The 15,663-nt window shown below is 45.9% G+C and overlaps 1 protein-coding gene across 2 annotated transcripts in view; it reads right to left on the bottom strand.

The window, feature by feature from the left end:
• The window catches only part of FBXL6 (F-box and leucine rich repeat protein 6), a 102,847-nt gene that overhangs the window by 83,886 nt on the left and 3,298 nt on the right, over window positions 1-15,663 (bottom strand). The window contains exon 2 of one of the 2 annotated variants that reach the window (XM_085604334.1): window positions 9,765-9,819. The exons of the other annotated variant lie outside the window; for it this stretch is intronic. The gene's annotated coding sequence lies outside the window, so the exon portion shown is untranslated. The remainder of the gene's footprint in view (window positions 1-9,764; window positions 9,820-15,663) is intronic. 2 annotated transcript variants of the gene reach the window in all.

Here is a 15,663-nt window from a genome sequence, read left to right as displayed (position 1 = left end):
CGGCCTTCGTGAAACGTGCTTCACTTAGGGGAAATAGTCGCTTCTCTGAATTTTGTTTAAAACGGAGCTTACTCCCAGGAACACTCATGTCTACCGTACCTATTAGCGGGACAGTTTTGTGGCCACACGCACGTGGGAGGAACACCAGCACACCCACAGTGGGGCTGTCATATGAGAGTCATATGACGAGCATCAGCGCTTTATTTGTGGTGCTTTTGCCCGGGGCCAGATGGCTGCAGGCCCCCCTCCCACTCATTCCCTTCACTTCCTGTTTTGTGGGGGCGATGACTTCATGCAGCTCTCCCCAGCACTGATGCTACGCTGCGGGCATGAGAGGGGTGTGTTCATGTTTGTATCTGTTTGCCAGGGAACTGGTATAGTGAATTTTACTGCTGCATTTCCTAATATATCACCACAAACACTGCCCGCAGCATGCACACATGCATGCCGTCACACAGACCTCGCAGGCCACGCAAGGAGCATGGATTAAAAAGTTGAGATGCAAACGTGTCCCACTACTTTTTACAACCGATTTTGTAAATGCGCCATCTTTTAATTTGCTTCCTGGGCCTATCATATGTCCCAGTCCGACCCTCGAAGTGTGTGTAGGGAGTGGGGAAGCAAAGGACCCCACCACAGGACGGAAGTGAATGGAGATATAGGGCTGGGGGATGGACCTCTGCACAATGAGCGTGCAGTAGTTGAGGTGGCTGGCAGATGAGGGGGTCTCTACAGTACGTCATTCCATCAGAAAAATGTTAAAACAAAATTATAGAGGGAATGCGTAAATTAATCTGAGCCAATGGTATGTACTCTCGGCGGCATTCTGGTGCCTCGCTTGTTTTACAGAAAGACGACCCTTCTAATCAAACTGCTAGGCCACGTCACTTCCGTATAGGAACCCATGCAAACCCAAACGTTTCCCTTATAACAGCCACCACTGAGAAGTGCGGAACCCACAGGACGAAGTCATGTCTGTGATTACTTGTGCTCCCGTTCAGAGGGCATAGTTTATCAAAGGGGGCAGTCCATTGTAGGGGCAGAACTCTGACTGATTTGCATGTTTTATTACTGTTTATTCCCCTGACTAATGTAACAATATGTTGCATGTAATCTTTTGAAGCCTTTTCGGCAGTTCACAGCCACAGTAAAATGAAAAATAATAAAAATGAATAAAGTGTCCACCACCACGCAGCCCATGAGTATTAAATACCACCCCACCCACCCCGATTATGCCTATACAACCTATGCCGCCTTCCCAGTTCCCAACTGTGTGCCTCGCATGGGCCTCGAAGCCCCTCCTCTGGTAAACCTGCCTGCTGCCGTCACTCCTTTCAGCAGGCCTCAGCTCAGTAGAGCAGGTGCTTCGCCTCTCACCTGTGATGTTTTACCAAACCGTTTAGATACGGGTGGGCACCGAGGTCCACGGCGGGATCACCTGAAGCTGGGCTGTTGTTGACTGGTATTTAAGACTATACACTGCCTAGTAGGCATATAAATAACAGGTGTTTTATTACCAAATCAACCACATACAGGTGAAAGGCTGACTCGACTCACCTGGCACTCAAAACTGCATGTTGCCCTCGGCTCCGCACTGGGTACAACAACCCAATTCACTCAATACCTATTCATGGTGTTGATAATAGGTGCATATGCAAAACAAGCTTTCCTTGCACAAAACAATACCACATGTGCACATGGAATCAATACGGATTCCATGTGCACGTGTACGGGTGGACAAAATGTGCACACGTTTGGGCAAGAGATGAGCATTCACGCACTCATGGCGGCGTGCTTTGGTTTTCTCTGATCATGCGTTCTACAAATTACAGCATAACAACAGCTGACCGTATTTATCCATGGCATGTTTTCATCTATCGAAATGAAGGAGGCGGATTTCAGCTGCTGTAATTACTTCTGTTTTGAAGCACTAACGTACTTAAGCCTCATTGTTTTTTACACCATTGGGGCATTCACCTTTATTGTGGGCGTGGGCTGTGAAAAACAAATGTACGAACATGCCCTCTAATGAAGCATTGTGAGTGTGCGAATGTAATTGCCTGACTGATACACATAGCAGCACTTTAATAAATACGTAGTGTGATTACACGTCACTACTTGTGTGAGTGGTGGATGTGTGCATGGTGCCTGCTGCCCTTATTTTCCAGTCTGGCGGTCTTTTACATTTGGACTCATTTTAAAACGCCAAGAGCTCTCCAAGAGCAACCGTGGGCGCTTCTATTATTTCAAAATCTGCTTGTTCTGTTACTAATTACAAAAAAATATAACTGGGAACATCTGCTGGGGGCAGGTTGGTCTGTGAATTGATTGCAGTCTGAGAATGTGTGACTTATTATCTTGCTACCCCACCCTTTCATCTTGCTTTTCCAGTCCCTCCCCCAACCAGTCTGTTGCTTCTATTAAACCTCAAACAGCACTTCTCCGTGTTTCTGCCCGGTCACCATAAGCACCCCACCCTCCGTGCTTGCATGCAACCTTCTGAAACACGTAGACACCTTTAGTCTGGGCGCCACACGCAGTAAGTAATCCGCATTTATTCATTAAAACAAGTGTTTCCCTCGCTCAGCATGGCACTTGGCTTTACCTCAATCTCCCACACGTCCTGTCGCTGCTTTATCTCGCTACCCCACCCTTTCATCTTGCGTTTCCACTCCCTCCCCCAACCCATCCATGCCAGTCGTTTGGGACAGAAGGTGGACGGTAGGCAAACATATAGTGTTCCCTGTTTATTTTTATTTGGTTGACCTGGAGGCATATACATATCCACGGAGTTCATTATACACCTCTTAAGTAACTCGAGACTTACAGGCGCATTCCAAGGAACGCCCCGCCATAGCCCCTATGGACAGGCCGCAGGCAAGTTTGCTTCAGGTATAAAAGGGGCATGCAGAGTTCAGCTAGAGGCGGGCAGGCGGCTGTGCCGAGCACGGCAAAGAAAACACCCCGGTGGGGCTGTTCAGCACACCTGGCAAATGCACACTTTACTTACTGTGAAAGGATGGTTGTTTCACTCAGAAGCTGCCGTTCACAGCGCGCTGGCTACTTATTTTTATAACATTAGCACCAGTTATTGTTTACAAGTCTAACGTGATCTGCAATGTTTCCTAGGTCAAGGCATCACTAGTTGTGTTTGCAGACTGTTCTTGCAGCACATTCTTTCATCCACTAGCAAGGTTAAAGGTCCCTTCAGAACCACAGAGGCCTTCGTACTTCTAAACATAACCTATTTTACAGAAATGGTTTTTAAATAGTTAGCAGCAGTTTCAGAAGTTATACAAATTTTAACTTGTCATTCCCTTAAAGTACTTATCAAGAGATGCTCTTAGAAACGTCTAGCCCCGTTTGTGCCGGCTCTGGTACATACGGATCAAAACGGATTTGTCCCAGCCAGGAGTACCTCCCTTAATATACGCTGACTATTTAGGGTTCATAAGTACGCAACAGAGAGCTGGCCACGTTCTGGTCGTTTGGTGCTGGATCTAGAGAAGGCCTTTGATTCGTTGGAATGGCCCTATCTTGCAGCGGTCCTACGTAAGTACGAGCTGGGAGATAGGTACTTACAGCTGGTGCAACTATTGTACCAACACCCCACAATACGGGCCCGCACGGGCAGGCTCATCTCTGACACGATTAGAGTCAGACGTAGAACCAGGCAGGGATGCCCTTTGTCCCCATTGCTCTTCTCCCTTGCCATGGAGCCTCTAGCGGCTCTGCTCCGTGAGTGCGGCGTGGACTGGGGAATCCCCTTGGATGATGGTCTCCACACAGTGTCCTTATATGCAGATGACCTGCTGCTGTACATAAGGGACCTTCACGCCGTGCCGCTTGCCATATCCGCGCTATTTCGTAGCTTCGAGGAAGTGTCAGGCCTTAAGGTAAACTGGGCTAAATCGGGCGTTTATTCTTTCCACGAAAGCGTGGCCGCAGCTGATAGGATTATTAACGGGACTGCGCTTGCTTGGTATCCGACCACATTCAGATACTTAGGCATTCAAGTCTATAGATCCCCAGCAGATATCTTGGAGGGTAACCTAGTACGTGCCATCTCCTCTGTAAGGGCGCAGATACAATTCTGGAAGACTCTACCGCTTAATGTGATGAGCCGTAGCACCTTAGCGAAGATGATAGTACTGCCGAGACTGTTGTATTTTTTTGCAAATCTTCCGGTATGTGTTCCAGTACGACTGTTTCGGGAGCTGGAGGGATTAATCAGAGATCTGATCTGGAGTGGGGGGCGACCCAGGATAGCACTACAGAAATTGTATGCACCACCGGAGAGCGGAGGCTTGGCAGTCCCACATTTGGAACTATATTTCTTAGCTGCGCAGCTACAATGGGTCGCAAAGTGGCTGAGTGACAAGAATCTGGCGGACACAACGACCGAGTCCTCATCATATACGCAGACTCAAATCTATAGTCTGTTTCACCCACTGGCAAAATCCCCCGCCGCCCAACCCAGATACATATAGAATTGGCACTTAGATGCTACCGAAGAAGTCTTCAGCTTACCAAAGATACAATCCCCTATGCCCCAATACTGCCGCTTATCGGGACACCCAGAGGCAGAGATTCTGTGACTGACGTAGCGATGACACCCTGGACTGCAGCAGGAGTGGAGACACTGGGCGACCTATACGCGGACGGTTCCCTCATGTCTTTTGCAACCCTGACGGCGGACAGCGGTTTACCGGTAGGCCAGTTCCTCCTACATGCAGCCATCATGCGGACATTGACTTCGGTATGGGGGGACTTGACAGATGAGCCACTGACACATCAGCTATTGCAGTATCTGCACGTGATGGGGGAGGGATGACACGTGGTCCACTGGCTGGTGCAGGCCTTACTTACTCACATATTAAAACCAACACAGAGACTCAGTGCACGTTGGGCTGAAGACAGAGGGCGGCCCTGGACTGATAAAGAATGGGAATGCATCTTAGCCAGTGCCACATATATACCACGCAACTTGCGATTTAAATTTATACAAACATATATATTACATGGGGCGTACCTCTCACCAGATAAGATTAATAAATACTTTAACATCAATACCGCCGATTGTCCGAGATGCCATCACTTAGGCGCTGACCTCCTACACATGCTGTGGTTTTGCCCCTCACTTTTATCCTACTGGCGCAGAGTAACAGAGACACTTACAAACAGCACTAACACCGAGACACCCAACACATGGAAGGTCTGCATTTTGGGGTTCTATAAACGAACGAAAGCTAACAAAGTGAGCTCCAGATTTTGTGGTCTAGGCCTCATAACCGCAAAACGATTGATAACTAGGAGGTGGAAACACAAGGACCCTCCGGAGGTACCCCACTGGCTAAAATCCCTAGAGATTTGGGCACAGGCAGAAAGCCCTATTTTGCACAGGGAAGAAACAGCAGGGTTACGTAAGTATCCTATCGCATGGGCATGGGATGATATTCTCAAAGCCCTTACATGCTCTAATGCTACATCACAGGCATCCCCTACGCAACAGACTGGGTAATGCTTAGCATGTTGTCCGGGTGCAACAGACACGCTGTATTTACAAAGTAACTCGGCCATCACTGTCAGGAGGGGTAATGGCCCCACACTCCATCATAGCACTTCATAGGCATGACTTCAGCTACAAGATGCCCTGGTGTCCATACACAGTACAGGAAAAGCACCTCACATCCGTTACCAGTATACAACCCTAGACATCTTTGAACTAGAACGGCAGCCAATATACCAGGTACATATTTCTCTCAGTATCGGATATCTCCCCCTTCTTTTGAATTTATTTTGTATTTGTTAGTTGTGGTTAAAATGTTTAAAAATATGGATATCACGCAGGCGGTTATGATATTTATCTTTTTCGCCCAAGCAATCTTGTGTTTAGAGATCCTACGGTTGAGCCACATATGGGCTGGACACCTCTGTTTCTAAGGAAATGCCTGCATATTGAACACCATTGTTGGGATGAGACACACGTCAGGTATGTCTCGCTCTCCAATTAGAGGTAATGGTATACGCGGGCTGTTGATACCCATGCTAATTTGCAATTGCATGTCACTTCTCACGATGCCGATGTACACTACGATATAATTGTAAGATATATATATTTTGAATTGTGTAAAATGTGGCATTATAACACTGATTTTGTTTTAAACGTGACCTGCACCAATGTCCGGTTTGTATGGAACAAGAAAAAGATAAAATGCAATAAAGATATTAAAAAAAAAAAAATCAAGAGATGCTCTTGGTTTCGTGGAGTAGCAAATGTGTTGCTTTTTCACAGCATTTCGCTCCAGTCTTGGATTTTTCGTAATGTTAGCCTTTTCTCCTCATGTTCACTTGGCACCATACGACACTTCTCGCCTTTAAGTTCAAACCATTTGGTTTGCTAATGGTATTGTATTCTAGCTTTGCATTATTTACTGTACATTTGTGATATATTGTAGTTGAATGTAGTTACAATTGTTTTGTTAGCTGTGTAGTAGGGCGAGGGGAGAGCAAATATATGCAAATAAATGCACATATCACTAATATACACTAAATAATGCAAAGCTACAATACCATTAGCAAACCAAATGGCTTTAACTTAATCAAAGGCGAGTCCTGTTGCATTTTCAATGCTTTTTATCTAAGCGGACATTCCAAGTGTTCTCAACCAGGGCCTCCTCAAAGGTCTACTCCTCGCCTTATGGGGTACCGCAAGGATCAATTCTAAGTCCTCTTCTGTTTAACATATATGTACAACCTCTGGCAGCAATTGCAGAAGAAGCGGGGTTGTCGCTTTTTTCTTATGCCGATGACACCCAGATTATTTTTTTCCCTATCGGCGGAAGAAATATCTGGACCTTCCACCCTGCAATTGGGCTTGAGTAATATCGCATCTTGAATGCAATTAAATCTACTCAAGCTCAATGGGGAAAAACGGAAGTCCTTATTTTTGGGAAAAGTACAGATCTTTGGAGTCCTCAACATTAGCCCGATGTAATGGGGCCTTTACCCATGCCCTCTACTCAGGTCCGTAATCTGGGATTCATTATTGACAATAAATTGTCTATGAAACAACATGCAGTAAAAACTGCAGCCACCTGCTTTACCATCTTAAAATTGTTAAAGAAAATCATTTGGATGCTCCCTGTTGCTACCCAAAAGACTGTAGTCCAGGCACTTGTAACATCCCGACTGGACTATGGGAACATCCTTTTTCTGGTTGCTAATAGGGATGTGTTGCGCAAGCTTCAGGTGGTACAGAATTCTACAGTGAGACTGCTCTGCAGAATCCCAAGAATGTCCTCTACCTCTAATGCCTTGAGAGACTTGCATTGGCTCAGGGTGGAAAATCGAACAAAATGTAAAGCCCTGAGCTATATGTTTAAGATCAAGCCCGGCACTGCACCTGAATACCTGCAAAGTTTGGTACGCCCCTATCAACCTTGCCGTTTGCTACGCTCTTCTATTCAAGAAAAATTTGTGATTCCTAGGATCAAACTTGTAAGAATGGGTGGCCGCTCCTTTTCTTACCTCGGTCCACTTCTGTGGAACTCTCTCCCCTCTTTGATTCGCAAAGAAACACTGTATTTAAATTTTCGCAAACAACTAAAAACTTGGCTGTTTAATCAATGATCTTTATCTCTTTCAGGGCTCCTTTCAGGCTTGCGCTGGGAATCCCTTTTTGGGTAGCTGTGCGCATTATAAAAATAAATTAACATAACATGCATAATTCTGGAAATGTTTGTGAACTCCAAAAAATAGTTAATCTGCACCCAGACATAGATATATGGGTGCAGGTTTCCTACTTGTTTTGCAAATTGTTCCCATCGGTTTAACTGTGTGCTGGGAAGTCTTATCAAATCGATTGTGCGGTGCTCGCTTTTCCCATTGTAGATGTATGGGAGCAAGGCAACTACACGGAGTGTAAACTTTTTTAGTATTTCTAAACAGAGGAAATTCCCAAGGGCTGAGCACACAAAGTGGGTCAAGGATGGAAGAGAGGCTATCCCTGCATTACTTTTATAACTGAATTCCTAAAAGCATCCTCAAGCAAGGAAGCCTGCTGCTAAAATCCAGTATGGCAATAGTCCAAACAAGGTGACTCACTATCAGAGAGATAAGACTTTCAAGCCCTGATCACCATTACAGCCTAAATCGGAGGGTGTGCAGGTGTTTAGCTCGGAATGTGAGTGATACGACAGCTCAGGTAAACAACAGCACATATCGCATGGAGGACAGCACAGTGAATGTACAACACACACTGAATGTTTAACTTAAAATACCAGCACTGATGAGTTGAACAACACTTCAAAGATACTTTCATTCCAATGCACTATCAAGCAAAGGAAACATTCCAGCTCTGATAAAGGTTGGTCCCATGACGGGCCTTATGTAGGAGCATCTATGACATGGTCACTGCTTCTCATCCTCAAAGATCTCTTGGGAGGAAATGTGGCCCCATTTAGAAGTGGCGAACCTCACCTTCTGACCCAGTCCTGCCAGGGCTATCAAGGAGGCCTATAAACCCACTGCTCGGTTCATTCATGACATGGTGATAACCCATGTGGGTTCTGCTCTAGAAGAGGGGCTAGAACAGCCTTGCTGAACATGAAAACCACCATTGTTGATATTATCCACAAAGGCGATCCTGCCCTGCTCTTGTTACTTGACCTGTCTTCAGATTTGTATGCCTTAGACCACAACACACTCTTGAGCAGGGTAAGGAGCTGGGTCAGGTTCTGGGAGACTGCTGGCAAACAGCTGCAGTCCTTTCAGGGCAAAAGGACAGCCCGAATGTCTGCAGGTTGTTTGTTCTGAGTGCGCCGAAATTATTACAGTGGTGCACACCCCATGTGTGAAGTCTAGCATGTCACCCTTACTTTTCATTTTATATATGTAACCCCTACAGCAAATCCTGACAGGTCTAGCTATAGGGATTTGGAAATATGTTGATGACACACAGACTGCATTTCATCTCTTTCAAGATCCAACTGTAGATCAGTGGAAAGAGATAGAGAAATGTAATACATTAAAGAGAATTGGTTAAGTGTGAATGCAGCTAAAACACAGTTTCTGCTCATCTGCATCAAAAAAACTGCAGCAGAATAGACCCATTTACACTTCTTTTAGAGTTAACAATTTCGTCATCCTGGTCAGTGGAGGGTTAGAACTCTCCGAAGCTATGACACTATGGTAACTCATTGTATATATTACTGGTCCAACGAACTCTCAATAACTATTTCTGACACATCCCAAACATCCTGTAAAATAAATTGTAAGCCATATAACTTCTGAATAATAAAAAGGCACCAAGGTTAACAACATTGCATCATGAGAACATTCCCTTCCAGTATCTCTGTGAGTTGTTGAGGATATTTACAGCAATATGCAAATATCAGTCTTATTTTTATCTTAAATAGTTGCCACGCATCTGTGCTGTATGTAAACACTCTGTATGTATTTTACCAACTTTGCACTCAGTATGCACATTTTGCACACACGGTGCTCTATGCCGTATTCACTGGAATTCGTAAGGTCTATGAACTCTACATAGGACCTAAAAAAACGCTAAATGAATAAATTCCAAAGGGTCAAGAGAGCTACCAAAGACAACTGCTCAGCTTGGAGATCACATGACTGATGCAGTCAAGGCTCTGCAATGGCTACCAGTTGCAAGGCGAATATCCTACAAATACCTCTGCTTCGCCTACAAGGCAATCCACTCCCCTGTACCAACGTTTCTAGAATCAAAATTCAAACTTTACCGTGAAAGGGGGCCCTCATGTCAAGAATGGCATCACCACTGGCTATTTCACCTTTCTGAAAAAAATGGAAAGGTGAGAGCTTGTTTTAGTACAAGATATGTCAACTGTGGTTGTAGCTCCAGACCTATGAAAATAAAGACAATCAACAAATATATAGAGCAATCAGAACAAGCATTGGCATAGCCAATAGGTCTCGCCTTTGGGACCTTATAAGTGGTTAGCCATGCAACAGTTGATGTTGCTGTACCAAGGATATTCTGCTGCATAACTAAATACTTATAAGGTCCCAAAAGCGAGACCTATTTGCTATGCCAATGCTTGTTTAAAGGAGGCCTCAAAACGGGTCTCTATCAGGCTCTGTTTTGCGCCCTGGCACAGGCGGTCCGTTTTTTCCCAGACTGCAGTGACAGCAGGCACATCGATGTGCGCGTGCTCGCACATCTCACTAGTGGAAAAGTTACGGCATGACGTCATGCCAGGTGAGCCTTGTAGGGGAAGGGAAATCCTTTAAAGAGACTCATTTTCTCTCTGGATTTCCTTCTCTTTTTGAATCTCAGAAGCAGCAACATTGTCGTGGTGTCATCCGGGCTTTAAGTGGAAGCTTTTGCAATATCATATACAACAAGCCATAGTTGCTGCTTATTTATCTAATGCAACTAACAACCATTGACAAAGCCAATAGTCCTAACTTGTTGTAGGTATGATGTTACTTCTTGTATCATATATCTGGATGCAATGACAGAAACAGCAAAATACAAGTCGGGCAGTACACTATGCTAAGCACAGATTTATAGCTTACAAATTTTTAAGCCAAGCCCTTAATTACATCGGCCACGCTCCTTTGAGAGACCCCCCCAGTTTTTTCACCCGACTTAAAGCCCTGATGAGTGTGATATATCCCAAGAAGCTTTAACTCTCCAATCCGACTTTCACAGGTCCTAAAGGGGAATAACTCGTCATCTCCTCGTTGCTAGTTGTCTCCTGCATCGAGCACGTGGACAAGTGGTTATAGCTAAACTGCACCTTTTTAGGGGGAAAAGTAGATTAAAGGTTTAATCTACCAAAGACGAGCTAAAATTCCCATTGGAGTTAGTTTAAACATTCGCATCATTCTTCCTGTTGCATGTGCTTTACTTATACATTGTGCCTGTCAAGCATTGTAATCTTGCTGAAGTGCCACTCCTTTTGAGTGCCTCAACTATGCCAGAGAGACCCTCCAAGGTGTGTGTGGTGTTAAATATTGCAGACTGTTTGAAGAGGAGGAAAATCATGCGACGGTGACAACAGAATAGGGTCACATTTAAATCTGCAGGTGGATAAACGACGCAAAGCACCCTGGCTCAAAAAATGAGCAAGGTATGTTGGGCGAGTTTATGTATCCGATGAAGTCTAGCAAAAAAAAACACATGGTCTATATTGCGCAAAGTGTATAAGTGCCCATTTTAGGCACGATATTTGTGTGCGTTATGAGCTCGTCTGTCAGACTAAAGCCGGTGGTAAATGTGTGCGCAGATTGTGCTCAGTTATTCACATTGGTAGAGTGAAACGGGTACAGATTTCATTTGTCACTGTTTTCACCCTGCCTGCCACCAGGGTCTGTCACTGCAACAACAGTGCCCTTTTGTGTAAAGAGGAGGCCGCATTTAGCATTTTCAACTCCTCTTGCAACTGTGAGAACACTTGCATACCACAGCAGCAGGAAGTGAACTATTCTTAGGCACTACGCGTTGGATAGAAGGTGAGCTACTCCTAGTGCCAAGTGTGACTATGTGAGCGCTCAAAATAAAAAATGACAAGATCTCTTCAAGGTGCTTTGCATTTGAAGAGCGAGAAGTTAAAAAAAAAAAGACGGCAAAAGTGAAAGCAGGGGTGTGCGTGCACGCCACGTCACGCCGGCAAACACGCGAGTGGTGCACGCGCGGCAGTGCCAAAAGTGAAAGTAATCACGCTCCAGATGGCGCTGAAAGCTGGCAGCTGTTCACGTGAACGCAAGCTTTAGGCCAGCAAAAGCCAGTCGGTAGCACTTTGAAAACCCGCTGGCTCAGGCGAGACCTAAAAACAATAGGAGCATGGGCTGCCCTAAAATAAGACTTAACCTCTAAAAACCCATTACTTCCATGTGTCAGAACTCCTTTCAGAGGGCTGCGGGGCATGCAGAGGTTCCTGGGCCCAACCCTGGGGGATGACGCCTTTTACTCCTGATGTCCTAGGGCCCGACTTACTGTGGATTCTGTTGCTTCCGATCTGGTCTCAGTGAAGTTGATGCACTCACAGGATCTTCCTCCGTCAATGGGGCAGGTCGAGGGGGAGGGGGGCAATTTCTCCATGTTAGATTTTGACCCACAGGTCGCACTACAGTTCATGAGCAGCGGCCTGAACTCCAAAAGTTAATTAGTACCAGCAGCCCCTCCTGGCATACGGAGTTGCAGCATACTTGCACACAAGACATCAGTCCTCCCTGCATGGGAGTACACACCAAAAAACAGCCCCTCCTGGCATAAGGGGCCACCACAATTGTGAAGTACAGGCTTTACGCTCACTGTACAGCACTTCGCTCACACCTATCTTCACGTCGGACCGCTCCTAACATACGGGGGTCGACGAACTGATTTTGCACACAGGCAAAAACATGTTTGGTGCAGTAGCTATCTCCTCACTCGGGAAGTCCTCTCGGCAGGGCTCCCCACTGGACCTGGCTCCCTCCAACGCTATCCTCTTCCTTACAGGGTTCACTGGTCTTGGCAAGCATGCAGACACTGGTGCTTCAGGCTCCAGGTCAGGTGATATTGCTTTCCCTGGGTGATATCCCCTCAACCAGCAGGGAGACTAGCAGGCCTTGGTCCCCAGTCCTTGTCACAGGCAGAGGTCTTGCAGAGCATCCCCTTCTCCGACAGCCCGTCTGGCTGCTTGGCAGATGAAAAATGTTTGGGGGCTTAAATGTTTAATGATTTGACATCCCATATGTAAAGTATTACTGGGTGTGATTGTTCTTACAAATATACAATGTATTTTCGGTTTTTGTCCTGTTCTTGTTTATGTATGCTTTGACCCTTTTGGACCTCACTAAAATCTATGTACATATTATACCCTAATGTAAAAAATAAATATTTTTACTGATAAAAAATAAATTATGAAGAGAATTGGTCTGATTTATGATTTTCTATGTTGTAAACGTACTGTTCTTATATTAAGTCAATTTGAGACGTTTATCTACTATTTTGTTCCTAGTATCCTTCCCTGAATCGTCTCCATATTTAGTGGTTTGCTCAGGGGCCCTCTTCTGTTCAAGGATGAGTTAAGTGCACAGCAGCGGAACCTTGAAAAGGGGAGTTAGGCTGTAGGCCTCACTCCAGGGACACAGGTTAAAAAGGACATGTCCACTCCTACTGATCACTACACGGTATGCTACCACCTCCGAACTCATGTTGCTTAACTCCTAGTGAAGTGGTACAAAAGGGGGTGATGATGGATGGAGCATCAGAACCAATCAAACACTCACACCCAGTCATCAGATCTGGGTTTGATCCATCACCGTTCTTTAGCCCACTCTGCCACCCCAGTTCAGACATGGCCATATGCAAATCAGTCTGACCCTGTGCCTCATGGGAACAGTCCAGCCCAAACTGCCAAGCTATGCCTTCCCTGGACCGGAAACAAGCTTCCTAGGACCGGTTTCTGGCATTTCAGCCGTCTTCAGCCAGGCTTGCTTGAATCCAGTGGCAAAGTGAGCAAGGGACTCACGTCTGAGCATACCCTGTCAACTTATGGCGAACAAAGCGGTACAAAAGGGGGTGGTGATGGACGGAGCATCAGAAGCAATCAAACACTCACACCCAGTCAAGAGATCTGGGTTTGATCCATCACCGTTCTTTAGCCCACTCTGCCACCCCAGTTCAGACATGGCCATATGCAAATCAGTCTGACCCTGTGCCTCATGGGAACAGTCCAGCCCGAACTGCCAAGCCATGCCTTCCCTGGACCGGAAACAAGCTTCCTAGGACCGGTTTCTGGCATTTCAGCCGTCTTCAGCCAGGCTTGCTTGAATCCAGTGGCAAAGTGAGCAAGGGACTCACGTCTGAGCATACCCTGTCAACTTATGGCGAACAAAGCGGTACAAAAGGGGGTGGTGATGGACGGAGCATTAGAACCAATCAAACACTCACACCCAGTCAACAGATCTGGGTTTGATCCATCACCGTTCTTTAGCCCACTCTGCCACCCCAATTCAGACATGGCCATATGCAAATCAGTCTGACCCTGTGCCTCATGGGAACAGTCCAGCCCGAACTGCCATGCCATGCCTTCCCTGGACCGGAAACAAGCTTCCTAGGACCGGTTTCTGGCATTTCAGCCGTCTTCAGCCAGGCTTGCTTGAATCCAGTGGCAAAGTGAGCAAGGGACTCACGTCTGAGCATACCCTGCCAACTTATGGCGAACAAAGCGGTACAAAAGGGGGTGGTGATGGACGGAGCATCAGAACCAATCAAACACTCACACCCAGTCAACAGATCTGGGTTTGATCCTCTCAGTCCAACAAGACCGCAATCCGTGAAACTGGCATATGGTAAGGCACACATGCATGATCCGCATTTGCCTATGACACAAAAATCAGCTTTAAGGATCCAGACTTGTACCCCCATCCCTGGCCACTCAGGGCAGGCGTCCATGTCCATTACTATGCATTGGTCTTTAACGTCTCAACAGCATGAAACTCCCTACGAAGCAACACAGCGTAGGGCTATTCCAGGTGACGAGGATCAAAACAGTAAACATCATTTATTGGCTGTCGAGCAATGAGGTTGGGTATAGAGTGTAACTTATCTTACACAAGGCACACAGGAGGTCGCGATGCCCAATAGATAGTAGAAGCCTTGGGTGACTATTAAGAGACACTTTATCTGTCACACTCGCCCCCAGAAGTAGAGACTCAGCACTCAATTGTACTCTACCTGGCTATACCATTTTTCTCTCCCCTGGATAAGGCTGAACCAAACACAGAGCAGAGGAGGAACTAATCTTAGCCATGCAAGAGATGCCCACAGGAAGGCCCCAGGATCCAATGAATTCCCTGTTGAATATTTTTGGAAACTTGCATCTCAGTTGGTTCCACCTTCTTGGCAATGCTTAAGGAAGGCCTTCAAACTGTGTGGAAACGTGTAATATTTAACATTAGCATAAGCAACAGCCATTTTGGCTGTGGTGTCCATTTTGTTTCTTTCGTAATCACTCCGCTTGTGTCATCTATTTTAGTTGACCTCCTGACATGGCTAAGCATTGTAAGTGCTGGGGTTTTGTAGCTGCCAGTGCACCTGGTCTTACATGTTATCTGTTGACTGTTTACTGCTGCCATAAGCATTCCTGCTCCCCCCCCCCCATTTGCTGACCAAGTGGTTATCCATCTGCCCTTGTTTGCTGATAGCTATTTCTAAACTTGTTCTTTCCATTTCTGTCCACATGCTTACATTGCAGAAAACCAGTATATAAGAACGATGGTTTGTGAGTTCAGTGTACTACCTCCTGCAGCACTTGAGAGTGTTGTGTGGACATGGTCCCACTCATGAGTGATTAATAAACTTGATTTATTTTACTTCAACTCCAGTGCCGATCTCTATTTTGTTGGTCTTTGGACCCGTGGACGAGAGGGTGACCCTGCACCAGTGTGCTCACTTTTGGGTACATTTCCACAACTGAGTCCCTGTTCCCAGACATATGCTGGACCACTGTGATAGCTATCCCCAAATTAAACAAACCACCAGCAGTCCATGCCTCATTTAGTCAAAATTACAGCAAAAGCGCTAACCAATAGGCTTGTGAAAATATACGAGCACTAATTACTAAAGACCAAAACGGGTTCATGCCCGCCATGGGGACATGGTATAGCATACGGAAACTACATAAC

Source organism: Triturus cristatus, chromosome 5_1 (genome assembly GCF_964204655.1).
Source record: "Triturus cristatus chromosome 5_1, aTriCri1.1, whole genome shotgun sequence".
Classification (NCBI taxonomy): domain Eukaryota; kingdom Metazoa; phylum Chordata; class Amphibia; order Caudata; family Salamandridae; genus Triturus; species Triturus cristatus.
The sequence above is the reverse complement of the archived record's forward strand: the minus strand, read 5'-3'. Positions and strand labels throughout refer to the sequence as shown.